The following is a 13,628-nucleotide window of genomic DNA, read 5'->3' as shown; positions in this document are numbered from 1 at the left end:
AGAATGTGATTATCCATCATGCTGTGAATGGCTTTGTTTATACAGAGAATCCTAGCCTCAAACAAAACTTCCAAAATCTGTCTTTTCCCCCTTGGTAAAAAAAAAAAGGCAAGGTGGCATAAACACCAGCTGGCAGCCAGAAGAGGGGAGTGTTCCCATGGTACAGTGCTTTTTAAAGTTTTAGTAAAGCTCTTTATAGGCCAGTCAGTAATGCCACTCTCTTCACCAATGTGAATGTTCCCAGTTATCCAGGGCAGCAGAACAAATTTGTAAGTTAAAGCCTGGAAGTTTTTATTGTGGAAATGATGCCTGATTTTTCAGAGCACAGAGCTTCACCTTGCAGCTGCTGATTTTCCTCTTCTATGACAAAACAGGACAGAGCCACCAGCATGGAAATTGATGAAGAAATTATTTTAACAATTTTCTGCAAAACTGCAGGATGAATGAGAAGAACCCACTGTCTGTCACATCTGTTCTGCTCTCTATTTTTGTACTTGTTTTAAAATCTAGTATTCAACATTGCCTCAAGACTAATCCATTCCCTTTTCACTGAGGCAAGACACTGATGTCTGTAACCCAGTGACTGTGGGTACCTTTCTTCTTGCTGAAAGAAATCAGTACTGAACAGAGTCTTTTTTATCATGGCTGAGCTCTTATCAGCCCATCTCCCTTTATATTGCTTCCTTCCCCAGCCATTGTGGAAACAGACATCCTGCCTAAGGCCCCGAAATCCGCAATCTGCTGCTGCTTCTGTGGAGCCTCTGGAATTTTGCCAGCAGCCCCTTGGGGTGGTCCCAGATGTGATTGCTTTTTCTGTGCTACCCTGAAAATATCCGGTGGAAACAAAAGACAGCGACAGCTTTGCAGGCCAGCACTTCCTCTGCTCTCAGGGATGTACAGTGGGAGATGTTAGGCACGAGGTACCCCAGAGAAATCATGACTGAAATGGCAGGGTCACAGTCAAAGGGATATTCCTACAATAGAATAAAGCCAATCTTTTTATTGCATTTCTCAGCTGGTCCTCAAGTTTACCTCCAGTTCCCTTGAACTCAGGAGATGTGTATGGGATGTATTTCCCACAGCGTTCTTCTGCAGGGAAAATGCAAATTCCTTGCACCTATGTTGTGTGTGAAAGGAGATTAGGTTTTAATACTGCTCTCCTTCAGTGGGGGGAGGGAAAGGGAAGCAAACAATTCTATTTTTATTTCAAAGTAACTTGAGCTTAAAATAGCCACTGCCCTAAAATAACACCAAAATGTTTTTTTTTTTTTTTTTTTTTTTTAATTCAATAGCTTTTCTGGGGACAAGGCTGTGGGAGAGAGGAGGGAAGTGAAAAAACCAACTTGTGACAGTTTTTGTGTTTTGGATAAGTGGCGGGGGTTGTGCTATTCTGGTAGGCTTGGAGTTTTCAGCAGTCCTGTCTATCAGAAATCCAGCATTGTAGTGCTGGCTGTTGCTGTCAGTGGTTGAAGATACCCATGTGAAGGCAGAACAAATGCCTCTTCCTGCTGGGTTTCCCTGTGTAATGTGTTACAGCCTTTTATTTTTCACTTGGTTCTTTGATCTTCCCTGCAGCTTTCCTGCTCCAGGTTGCCTGACAGAGTTCCCCATGCCTGCTTCACTCCTCAGGTGTTTGTGCATGCTGTAAAACTTTTAGAAGGATTTTAGAACCATCATCAGTTTTTAGGCATTCACTCCTTGAGGAAGCACAGGTGAGAATCCAATGCCATCTTCACTGTGCGTTTATGGTTGTTGGTTAAAGTAAGTGTTGAGTGTCACAGGAAAGAAAGAAAAAGTCCAAGTATCTCTTTGTTGGGATCCATCTTGCAATCTATCTGTCACTAAAATGAAAAGATTGGAGGGAATTCAAAAGAAGTAAAGAAATAAAATATGGTTCACAGTGAAAGCTACACATGTCGTGTCTCACCAGTTCTAGAAAGCCATGTGTTGTTCAGCTGGGCTGAGGCATTGTTACCCCTGAAGGCACTTTATTGCTACTTTAAACTATGGAAAACCTCTGCTCTGCAACTTGTTTTCCACACTGAAATACTTGGAGAAAGTCGATGTTGCACTTGTCCCTTGGATTTTGCAGTGTCTTTTGGAAGAATGTTTATGTAGACCCTGAAATTACTGCAGTTTTTCAGGACTGCAATTTACTGTGTTATTCTCACTCATGTCTCCTCAACTAAACCCAGCCAGCTTTCTGAGATGCAGCTCTGGCTGTCCTTGGGGCCATGTGGGAAGGTTCTCATGCTGGGGATGTGAGGGCTGTCCAGTATGGCCTTCAGGTTTATTTCCAGAAACAGAAGTGTATCTCTGTGGCATCTGCTCTGTTAAACATTGACTTTCTATCAACAGTGTTAGAGGTAAGGATTCTCCCTGGAAAAAAATCAGCTCATGGGGATTTGCATTGCTTTTCTATGACTGGAGCACAATTTTTTTAGTTCATTTTTTAATTTTTTTTTTTAAGTTGGGACAGAGAGGTATTTTGAAGCATCTTTTCATACAAGGCAGGAGCATCAAAAAACCAAAGCACAGGGGTTGGTACTCAGTCCTTTGCAAGCAAGGCTGATAAAGCAGAGCACCTTAGTGACTGAAAGTCTGAGATGCATTTTAAATAATGCCTGACTATTTGTTGTTACTTTTCAGAAAATGCACTGACCTTGCTTGCTTACAGATGGGTTTTTCTTAACACTGGGTGCAGTGCCAGCTCCAGCCAGCAACACAGCACCCTCTGTGAGCCAACAGCCTGAAATAAAGGGCCAGAGGTGGTTGTGAAGTGTCAGGGAGCTTGAGCCCAAGGCATGATGAAAACTTGTACATGAGAGGAAGATGCAAGAGCTAAATCTGATGGTCCATGGAAAACTGGTGATAGCACATAATGGATGTGCAGCCAGGGAGGAGGGAAGTTCATTTGTGCATTTGCAGGCACGTAATGCCAGTCTACAATTGTTGCATGTGGCACAGTCTTGGCCCTTTGCATCAGAAGGGGCTCTGTAAAATGCTGTGAGGTGAGCTCTGCGCCTGTCCCTCTGCTGTGGTGTCAGCTGACTGCTAGTCAGGGAGGGCCCATGCCAGCTGATGGGAAGGTGAATTTCCAAGGGCTGATGCACCACTTGATACCCATTTATTCCAGAGTATTCTGCCAAGGCTTCCATGAGGAATGTGTGGGGGGGAGCTCTTGCCCAATCTCATACATGTGTGTCACCCAAACCACAGCAAAGGAGAGACATGGAAGCAAAGCAGTGCTGAAGACACCAAAATAAGCTAATTGCAGAGCAGGGACCTCTGCTCTGTTGCCCCCCTGGGTCCCCAGCCTGGCTATGAGAGTTGGCTGTAGCTATTTCATTTCCAGGAAAGAGGCTGATGCTATTGACCCTGAGCATTATTTGCCTAATGAAATACAGGGAACTGAGGGGTGGGGCTCGATGTGAGCATCTGCAGCTTGCTGGTTTTCCTCCCTCTCCTTCCCTGGAAGTGTTTTGCAAGAATGCCTCAGCACTGCCAGAACACTGATGGCTGGTAGAGACATCCCTGCTCCAGGGGTGTCCTATCCTGGAATGCTCTGCACTGCTGCCTGCAGCCCTTGCAGATGCAAACCACGTGGCTGGAGCTGTCCTGCACGATGAGGAGCCACGGTGTTAGAACTGCCAGGACCTTGCAGCAGGACAGTGTTTTGCCAGATGCCCCAAGCCCTCAATGGTTCTAGAGAGCCCCTCATGTCTGGGCCCTGCCTGTGACACTGAGCCTGGCTGTCGCCTTGTCCCCGTGGCCCAGGCAGAGCACGGAGTTGGCTGTGAGAGCAGACTGGCCTCAGCCTGTGCTGCTGGACCAGCTGGGCTCTACCAGGGCTGCTCATTCCAGCAGCTTTGCCACTGAAAGCAGAGGGGGAGGCAGGTCATGTATCAAGCTGACTTCTGGATAGTGTGGCATCTTTGTTTGCTAGAAAGCCCAAATGGATTTGCAGATTCCAAAGAAAATGCCATCTGCCTCATTACTGAGCTGCATTCTGTTCCAACTCTACCCCCCATTTATATTCCCCAACAGGGATTTATTGTTCCTTTCAATCTGATGTTTTAATCTCCAATTCCCCTGTTTGTTCCCTTTCCAGAGCTGCTGCTCTCACTTGTGTCTCCCCTGCCTTTGCCTTTGGAGTGAGACATTTGAGAGGTGAGACACTTGCTTCCCTCAGAAGCAGCTTTACCTGCCCACTCCCGCTGTCTACCAAAGGAGAGGAGCTGCTCTGGAAACACAGCAAATGAAAATACAGCCACAAAGTTGCACTGCCTTTCCTACCATGTTCCTGTGAGTCAGGTATTAAACACCTGAGCTGGCATGCACAGGCTCTGGGCTTTTCAGGAGACACCAAAACCTGGCTGGGGGCTGGCATTGTATCTGCACTTGCCCCAAGTCCTTTGTAAGACAACCCTGTCCAAAGAGAAGTAAGGAAGGAGAATGTGCACATAGGCATTGCTGTGGCATGCACAGAGCTTGGCCAAAGTCTGTGCTGCCTTCATACTCAACAACTCCTTGCTCTGAAGGCCTACAGGAAAGCAGGAAGAAAAGTGGCCCTGGCTGCTTGCTTTGCAGAGCTGAACAGTTGGTGGCAGCTGAAAATGAGGCTTTTAGTAACAAGGTTGTCTTTCCCTGCAGGTGGAAGCTGTCTGGGAGGAAGGACTAAGGCATTCTGCATTTGAGGAGCTTCCAGAAAAGCCTGACAATTACATATTTCAGAACATGTACCCTTAGATGAATAACCAAAATATTTAAGGGTAAGTCAGCCAGTGATGTGGCACAGCAGGGACAGAGCGTTTGCACTTGAGTCCCAAATCTACACCCCTCCTCTGTGTCCCAATGTCTACGGCGTGTGCTGTACAACAAGTCCCTTCTGTCCCAGAAAGGGCTGTGTTTCCTGTGGTTTGTCCTGTGGTGCCTATTTCTCAGCCTTTCCTGCTGAGAGGATGCGAGAGGATGCCATGGCTGGAGTGGGCGGGTGGCAGCGGCAGGATCGGCCCTGCTGGCTCGTGCCAGACCCTGTGCAGCTGCAGGGCTCAGTGCCAGGGGCTCTGCCTGTGCTGCAGAAAGCCTGGCTCAGAGCTCAGCAGCAGAACCCTCAAGCTGTCTCCAAGGCCTCCTAGAAAACCATCTCACTGCCGGATGTACTTGCTGGCTCGTTCCGTCTCATGGATAAACATCTTCCATTCTCTCCCCATGGCATGGGCACAGGGCACCCCCAAAGCTTCACCTCGAGGATCCCGGGCTCCTCACTGCTTCAGGGTGTGATCAAAGTGCAAGGGTTTCTGTTTTCTTTCCTTCCTTACCCTAGAGGTCTTTACCTAAAACTTGCTGAAACCTGTGGAAAGACTTGTTGGCTTCTGCATGGACTGAAATTATGGTTTGCTTCTCCATCAGCTTCCTGTCTGTGGCATTCTGCTGGTGCCTTTCTAGGTTACATTTCTCAGGATAAAACAAAGAGTGTAGAGGAGGAAGGGGAAAAAAACCCCAAGAAACATTTTCCATCATTTTTCCTTCACCTAAAAGAGCACCAGGTGGCTGGGGAGGGATGAGAGAGTTACAGGGATTGCCAGGACTTAGTGATTTGGTATCCTCTGTACCTGCTGCTGAGCAGCCACCTGTTAAATAGAAACAGTTGGATGCATGTGGAATAATCTCTTAATACTGCTCCTACTGTCTTGTCTCCAGTGATATGCAGGATATGTTGCATCTTCTTTCTGGATATACTTTGTGAGAGTACAGCAGGAGGCTAGATGTGTTTTGCATGTGAGTACAGTTGCATAATGCATGACCCATTGACCTGGGGCTTGGATCTGGGCTGTTGGAGCTGGAATGGTAACACTTCCCACCAAACTGGTACTCGGATGCCTGTTGGGGGCATCCAAAGAGACACTGGGAGAGGAGAGGGTGATTGACAACCTTGGCCACGTTGGTGAGTCCAGGGAGCAACACTGACCATGACCTACCTCTTTGTTTGTCCCTGAATCTCTCCAGAGCCCAGCACCAAAGGGCCAGGTCAGCAGTTATCTGAGGCTGCAGTGGGATGGAAAATGGCTGGCAGGGACTGGCAGTTCCTGTTAGTGGTGGTGGAGTCTGGGGATGCTCAGCATCTTCTGATTGAAAGCAAACACTCTTGGTGGCCCAGAGGTCCAATTCTGAACAGGACTGAGGAGTATTCCTGACATCTGTTTAACTCATCCCAGCTGATTATGTTTCAGTCCCAAGCTTTGACGAGTGCAGAAGCCCAAACTGTGGCCAGTTTGTGCTCCCAAACACCCATCTTTGTGTGGCAGTAGAGGCCCACATGGCTCACTATCACTGTGACAGGGAACAAGGGCTTGGCCCCAGCTGTGTAGTTGCTCCCCTTGGAAGTTTTTCCATTTCTGGAAGGAGAGTCTCAGCTGGTGCAGCCTGTGCTGGTCCCAGTGACGTGTGGAGGCTGTTACGTGCTTACATCAATCACAGCATGCTAGTTTATTTTCTTTCTCCTTGGATGTTTTGTAATACCTTCTCAATTCAAGGGCTAATACTTTTCATAATTGCATTTCAGCAGCTGCATCAATCTGGAATTTGTACAGATGTCCTGAATTTTGCAATGTTCTCACTTGCATGAGGCACCTCTCCCAAAGCACTGATGCCACAGAGGGCGTGTCCCATGAGGCAAGCAGCACTGCTGAGAGTGCTTTAGCCCTGCCAGAGCAGTGACCTTCCTCAGGTAATGGTCTCCTTGTCCTGACTACCTGGGAAGCTGTAGGTGCCCTGAGCAGTCCTCTTGTTCTCCTTGTCTCACATGGCAAGTCAGCTGGGGACAGAAACAAGCAGAGGTTTGAAGCAGATGGAGCCAGGTGGAGATGCCAGGAGCTAGAGACACACTGGCTGGTATTGTTTCAAGGCATCCAGGAGAGGAGCTGAATTCAGATTTTCCATATTCAGGGTGGTGACTCCTTGGCACTGGCCACAGTGACCCCAGATCCAAGGGCCTCACAGGGTGACAGCCGAGTCCTGTGAGGGAAAATCCTGCCTTCCTCTCCATGTGCATTCTGCATCTGTGCTGAGCTACAAGGGAAAGAAAGCACGTGGTATTTCTTCCTTTGTGCAGCCTGCAGTGGAGCCTTGCTGGGCTGCCCTGGCTCAGTGCTATGTGCAAAGGAAATCTCCTCCTGAGACATCCCACAGGGCTCAGATTTGCCTCTGAAGCAGGAGATGGAGTGACCTCTCTTTCAACATGAACAATCCTGGTGTAGTTCCTGCCCCTCCACTGATGCAGGTCTTTATTAGAGCTGACTGGGTCCATAACCTCTGCTGGCTGCAGGCTCTCCCTGCTGCTGGTGCTGTGTGAAGTGCTGTTTGTACTTCCTTCCATTCATGCTGACCTTACCTGCCAGGAATGATGCAATCAGCCAACAAGATCTAGGGAGGTTCAAAGTCCAGGATGGAAAAAGGAGAGGGAGGGGGTGAAAAAAGCACCAAAAATAGAGTTTCCAAGGCTGAAGTTTATTTCAGTCCCCTGGCTCAGGGGACATCAGAGGCAAGCTGGAGCCTCTAGACTGGGGGGGAACATCCATTTGGTGCCTTTCATTTCCTGCAGCTCTCTGTACTTAAGCAATCACAATTGCAGCTGTGTTGAGTCCACAGGCTTCAGGGAAACCCAAAGAGAAGTGAACCTCTGGGGGCTGGTGGAGCCCTGGCTGCTGGAGAGGGAGGGCTGGCAAGGACCATCAGCAAAGGCTGCCATGAGCTGATCTCTGAGGAGAGCTCCTGGAGGCCTCTGGAGGGACATGGCTGTGGGGAACAGCCACAAGCAGTGCTTGGGATGTTCTGAGTGGCCTTTGGGAGAAGCTTCTCCACAGGATGGTGGTGCAGCACTGGAACAGGTTACCAAGAGAGGTCAGGGACTCTGGAGGGGGTTTAAGCCTTGATAGACCAAGCAAGGGATGATCTGAGCAAGTGTTGGCAACAATCCTGCTTCTTATGGGGGACAGGGCCAGAGGCACCCAGAGATCCTTCCCAGCAGATACCTCCATGACTGTCCTTACATTAAAATTGAATAAACATGCCCTTGTGTTGACTTAACCTCCCCAGTGAGCATGTTGATCTGGTTTTGTTGACATGCTTGTTCCTAGAATCCGATTCTCACTAAATACAAGTGAAAATGGGGGTTGGCCTGTGTGTTACCTGAAAAAAATAGGAGTTAGGTGTTTGATTAGTTTCTGGTGCCATCCCTGTGGCTCTGGGGAGCTGGCAGGGGCTGCACTGCCTGAGATGATATGGCGCCATGTTATATAAAAAGACACATGCTGTCTTTACAAGTCACTGCTCCCTGTTAGCCAGGACAGACCAGGACGTGTTCCTGTGCTGTCCTATGGGGGGTGAGGTTGGGGTCAGAGAAAACCCTTCTTGTTCCCCTTCCTTCCATCAGGGGCCTGGAAAATGGTAAGGAATTAATCTGAAATGTTGTGTAGTAAAATATAAATCCCCATTGCCTGCAAATTGCTGGATAAGAGCCAAAAAGGCCTAACAAGAAAACATGTTCCTTCCAGCATAATTGTATATTTGGCTTATATTTTATTAAATGAGTAACAGCTGAGCAGAAAGGCCAAAAGGAGAGACTCCCCCCACCCTGGGCTATGTTCAAGGCAGAGGTTGGGCTGTGTGTGGGTCAGGTGCCAGAGTGGGTGATTTAGCATAAAACACTGAGGTTTAACTGTGGATTAGACTGTGTAGCAACCAGAGTTAGTGACAAATGCAGGTGCAAAGGGTTGTTGTTTTTTAATGTTTAAATTTCATTTTGAATTCCTTGAAGGTGGAAAGAGAAGGAGCAAACTCAGGCTCTGAGGTTGAGTCTGAGGGGAACTGGAGGCCTGAGGTGATAAATCATCAGCACTGCAGTGAGGTTGAGGGGAAAACTAATGTAATATATGAACCAATACAGAAAGAGGAATTTTATTACTTCAGTCAGCTCTCAAAGGATTCCATTCCAGATGGTTAAAGCAGGGTAGATCAGGAACCCCTATTGGTGGGGCCCACCATCTGACAACAGCAAAAGCAGCGGAGGGTTTCTTCTGACTCCAGCAGGAGTTTCACCAGGAGAGACCTGTAGCAGGATAAGATTGCTGGTATTAGTGAGAAATTACCTCTTGGTAAGGAAAGCTGGTGATGAGCGTGACCATTTTGGCATTTTCCCCCATCCAGGAAATGTGTCTTGTTCTTGCAGAATGTTTATGGAGAGGCTTAGGGATCAGTGTGCAGCTCCAGAGCACTGCCTGGCTCTGGATGATGGTGTCATTGGCCTATTGCTGATGGGAATGCTGGCCTTGATGAAGAGCCCACCACAGCAGCCCTGTGGATGAGTAGCAGCTCCCATGAAGCAGCCTGAGTCTCTCAAACTTGTTTTTTCCTAAGTCGCCAAGCAGTGGCTGGGAAGCAGTGTCCTTTATAGCCCTCAAAGGCCTGGTTCATGGAGGAATTTCCCCTGCAGGAGCAGAGCTGTTGAGCATTGGCACTGCCCAATCTCAGATCAAAGGCAGACAAACCCCAGACCTCAACACTGATGCAGTGCCACAAACCATTGGAATGAGGAGGGATATTTCTCTCTGGATTTTTTTTTTTTTTAATTTAAAGTGCATGAGAAGAATTCTCATTTGGGGAAAGTTTGGCTGTACTTTGCTACAACATTAGACTTCTCTGTTGGGTGTCTTCTGCTAGAAACGTTTAAATTTATTTTTGTTTGTGTTCTGTCTTACGCAGCTAAGAAAACAGTTTTGAATAGGACAAATTGTCTTGTTCCAGGGAGGAGGTCTGATCTGGAGAGTGAAAACAGCTTGCTACTTGGAGGACTGTCCACAAAAGAACAAAGCTCTGAGGACACTTCCCTGCACTGTGCCCCACTAGAGATAATGTAGAGCCAAGATGTTGGCCTCAGGAAACATAACTATGTGAGACAGTCTCTTGTTAAGTGTTTTGTTTCTTTCTTTTCCTAGGATTCATGTGCTCCAGTGCCTGGTACTCTGGGTGTTGTTGCTCCTTTGTATCTGATGGGCTGGGAGGAAAGTGCCTTGGTTATTCTCAGCTCCTGCTTGCAAGAAAGAGGAATCATGTTAGTTCATCTTACAGGGATGCTGGTGCACCTTCCTGACAGTCTTTAATAGCTGGTGCTGTGGAAATAGACTGGGGTCTTCTTTAACCAGGTGTGCATGTCTCCAGATGTGTGTTTTGCATGTCACTGGCAACATGTGAGGAAGAAATACTCATGAAAGGGCCAATGCTCCTGCACAACAACATTAATGGCAAATCAATTGTGGATACACAGAAGTACAAGTTCCTTGTGGCAGCTGAATGGAGAGTTATGGATGCATAGAAAAGTGAGATGATGGTGTATGATCCATGCATCCTGGAAATCAGTCAGCACTATGGTTACAAAACATCTCCATTTGTCTGCTTTGGCAGACTGGTCATAATGAAGAATTTTAAACTTGGTGCAGAATATAAATCCTGGTAGCAAGGAACTCTCAAGCCAACAGGAATTTAGCTGCTTGAAAATCTTGGTCTTGGTTTAGTCCAATTTTTAGCCAAAGTGTGGATTCCACACTTTTAAGTTCTCAATTAAAAGGTCATCCTCGTATCATCAAGCAGTCCAAACTCACCATACCATCAGCCTGTTTTCCAGAAAAATCACCCCTGTTGGAAGGACAACTGGAAATGCCTAAATGAGATGACAGAAATTCTGTGACCTGAGCCAAAAGCAGTTTTGCTGTAAAGGCAAAAAAAAAAAATTCATTTAGACAGAAGTGTTAGGAAATAGTAGTGTTTTGATAGACAGTTCACAAGATGATATTTGTGAAACTCTGTAGAAAGAGAAGCCAATGGAAATTATTTTTACATTTACACCTAAGGCAATTGCATGGATTTATTACTACATCTGGGGCTGCAAGCCTGAGACTGATTTATTAACTACTGTCCCTTTTGGTTTCTTATCCAGGGTGGCAAACCAGCTGTACAATGCTGAAAAGAAGTTGAGCTGCATGTCTTGTCCTTTCAGCCTGTTTCTTGTGTTCATTTTGGTCTATAAACAAACATCTCTCAGGTCTCCTAAATAGATTTTCTGATTGAGTTCCCAGAACAGACCACCACCAGCCTCATTAAAGCTTATTTATGTTACTTTCATGCATGAATAAAAAAGCTCCCATTCACTGCTGATTTTATTTAGTTAGATTCTGTGCCTTGTGGTAGACATTGAATTGGAGTGACATTTTTGGCACCAAAAAGAAAAAAATAGCGAGACTGCGAGGAAAAGTTTGACACCTGCATCTTTTGCTGTACAAAAAGGAAGGGGTTAACCTGTTCTTGGCAATATGACATTGATTGAGGATGCAAAGAAAATACAGCTGTAAATATTTAGGAAGATTCCCTAGTAGCTGGGGTGCTGTTTAGGGGGTAGGTCATAGAAGTGGGACTCTGGAGGTGTAGTCTCTTTTCCCAGGGATGCCACTCGCTCCCTGCGTGATAGGAAGAGAAAGGTCACTCGTTGTTCTAGGTCTCAGCTCCCAGCTGAGAGTGATGCTGTCTCTCTCCTCTCCTTTTCCAGCTTGCTTGTTTATCTCACTAGCTTTTCATCAGAGCAATATCCCCTCTGCCTCTGTGCTGAGCACAGTGGGTCCTGCTCTTGGCTGGGGCTTCCAGACACCACTACAAGTAACAGGCATGGTTCTCCCTTTATGCTTGTCTCCACCTTCTCCGTCCATGCTCCAGTGCTTGTGAGGTAAGATTAACAGCTGAAAAACCCCCAAACTAACATTAAAATCAGTGTAAATGAAGAACAAGGAAGGAAAGATCCAGTATATGTGATAAGTTGTGCAATAGCTTAAAGTGGTGTTTTTCTCCAGCCCTGGTGACTGATGATCTCTCCCGTGTAAAGGTGCTGCCTTTTGGGAGAGAAGGGTCTGAGCCTGTCCTTTAAGTCAGAGGGGTGAACAAAAAGCAGCTTTGCCTCTTTCCTTTGCACTAAGCACATTGTGAATATTCTTAAGCATTGCCACAAGGATTAACATCCCTGAATTTTAATGTGCCTGGTGCTGGAATGTAGCTGGAAAGCAGAGCAGGCAGGAATGGTCTCTCTGGGCTGTGGGCTCTGCTAGGTGACTCTTTGAAGTTCTATTCAATAGCTTTCTGTTACTCTTTACATTTTTTCCCTTTTCCACCTTTTTCCCTCCTCCTTCAACCCCTTCTGGAACAAAAAATAATAAAGAAAAAAAAAAGCATGGGGACAGAAGTACAGTTTGGTGTTTACTTTGGATCATTAACCTGGTCTGTAAATTTGATTTGATCTCTCTCTCTTTTTTTTTTTTTTTGTTTTTTTTTTTTTTTTGTTTTTTTTGTTTTTTTTGTTCCTCCCCTGCTCTCTCTGTGTAATTTCAGAGCCTGCAAAGAGACGCTGTCTTCTGTGGCTTCAGGATCCCAGCAAGGAATCTGATGGATTGTAAATGCACCTGCTTTGTTTAAAACCCCCCAGCCAAACAGATAAGTGCACTTTTAATTCTCTCCAAACGGTGCTTTAGACGTAGCTCTGCACAGCATCTCTCTTCAATTCAGTTCCAGTTTGGTGAGGCTCTGTGTTTCACCCCTGCAAATGAATGCTGTGTGGGTTTCACTTCAGCTGAGAAATACCAGAAAATATTGGTATTTCACACTAAGGTAATTAATTGGTGTCTGAGGGAACTGCAGCTGAGGGGCTGGGAGGATCCCTGGGGTCTATCCCTGCTCTTCCAGAATCACTGTCTCCAGCAGCCCTGTGAGGTTTTGGGACTCTGAGGAGCAGCTCTGTGGGACCAGACGAGGCTGATGTGACCCATCTGAGCCTTAAAGAGCCCTATGGGACTCATTAGAGGTTTAGTAACTAAACTTGGCTGGTTTGATTGAGAAGATGCTTGTGCAGGCTTGGCACAATCTCAGAGGAACCAGCTCATGCTGCTGGCAGGAGAAAGGGCTTTCTGCATGTGCTTGTCATATGTGTGCAGAGAAAGTGATAACCCTGCTTCCTCCCACCAGCTTCCAGGTGAGAAAAGAGCTGGGGAGGGGGGAGAAAAGACCTTGGTTACACTGAGTTTACCAAGGGCAGGCAAAGAAGTATCATGGGTGAGTGGTGGCAAGAATTGTCCCCTCCAAGTTGGGGGAACATTTTTATCTCTCTACCAAGGAAGCAATTTGTGTCTGCTTAGGTCTGCTCCTAGAGGTGACCACTGTCTCCTTGTGGACACACCACTGCAATTACTAAATTATTCAAGAAACCCATAAAATAGGGTCTCATGTAAAGTTTAACTTTGCAATAATATACAACCATGGGGCTGGGGCAAATATTCACCATAAAGCAATTTGCTGTGTTAGAATAATGAAAAGAAAATCACTGAAACTGAGTGCATGAGCATTGTTGGGGATGTGTGGCAGGAGGCTGGACAAGAGCCAAATTATCCACTCCAGTCTTGTCTTGCCTGCTCTTCCAGGGATAATTACTAGTGTAAAACATCTACCTTGCTATTAGGAAAACTACAACTAGGTTTGCTACAGCAAATTAGGCTGTAGTAACTGACCTGAATTCATCTTACCTACCTAAGCAGAAG

The sequence above is a fragment of the Ammospiza nelsoni genome, chromosome 5 (assembly GCF_027579445.1).
Source record: "Ammospiza nelsoni isolate bAmmNel1 chromosome 5, bAmmNel1.pri, whole genome shotgun sequence".
Taxonomy (NCBI): domain Eukaryota; kingdom Metazoa; phylum Chordata; class Aves; order Passeriformes; family Passerellidae; genus Ammospiza; species Ammospiza nelsoni.
This window is presented reverse-complemented; position numbering follows the sequence as displayed.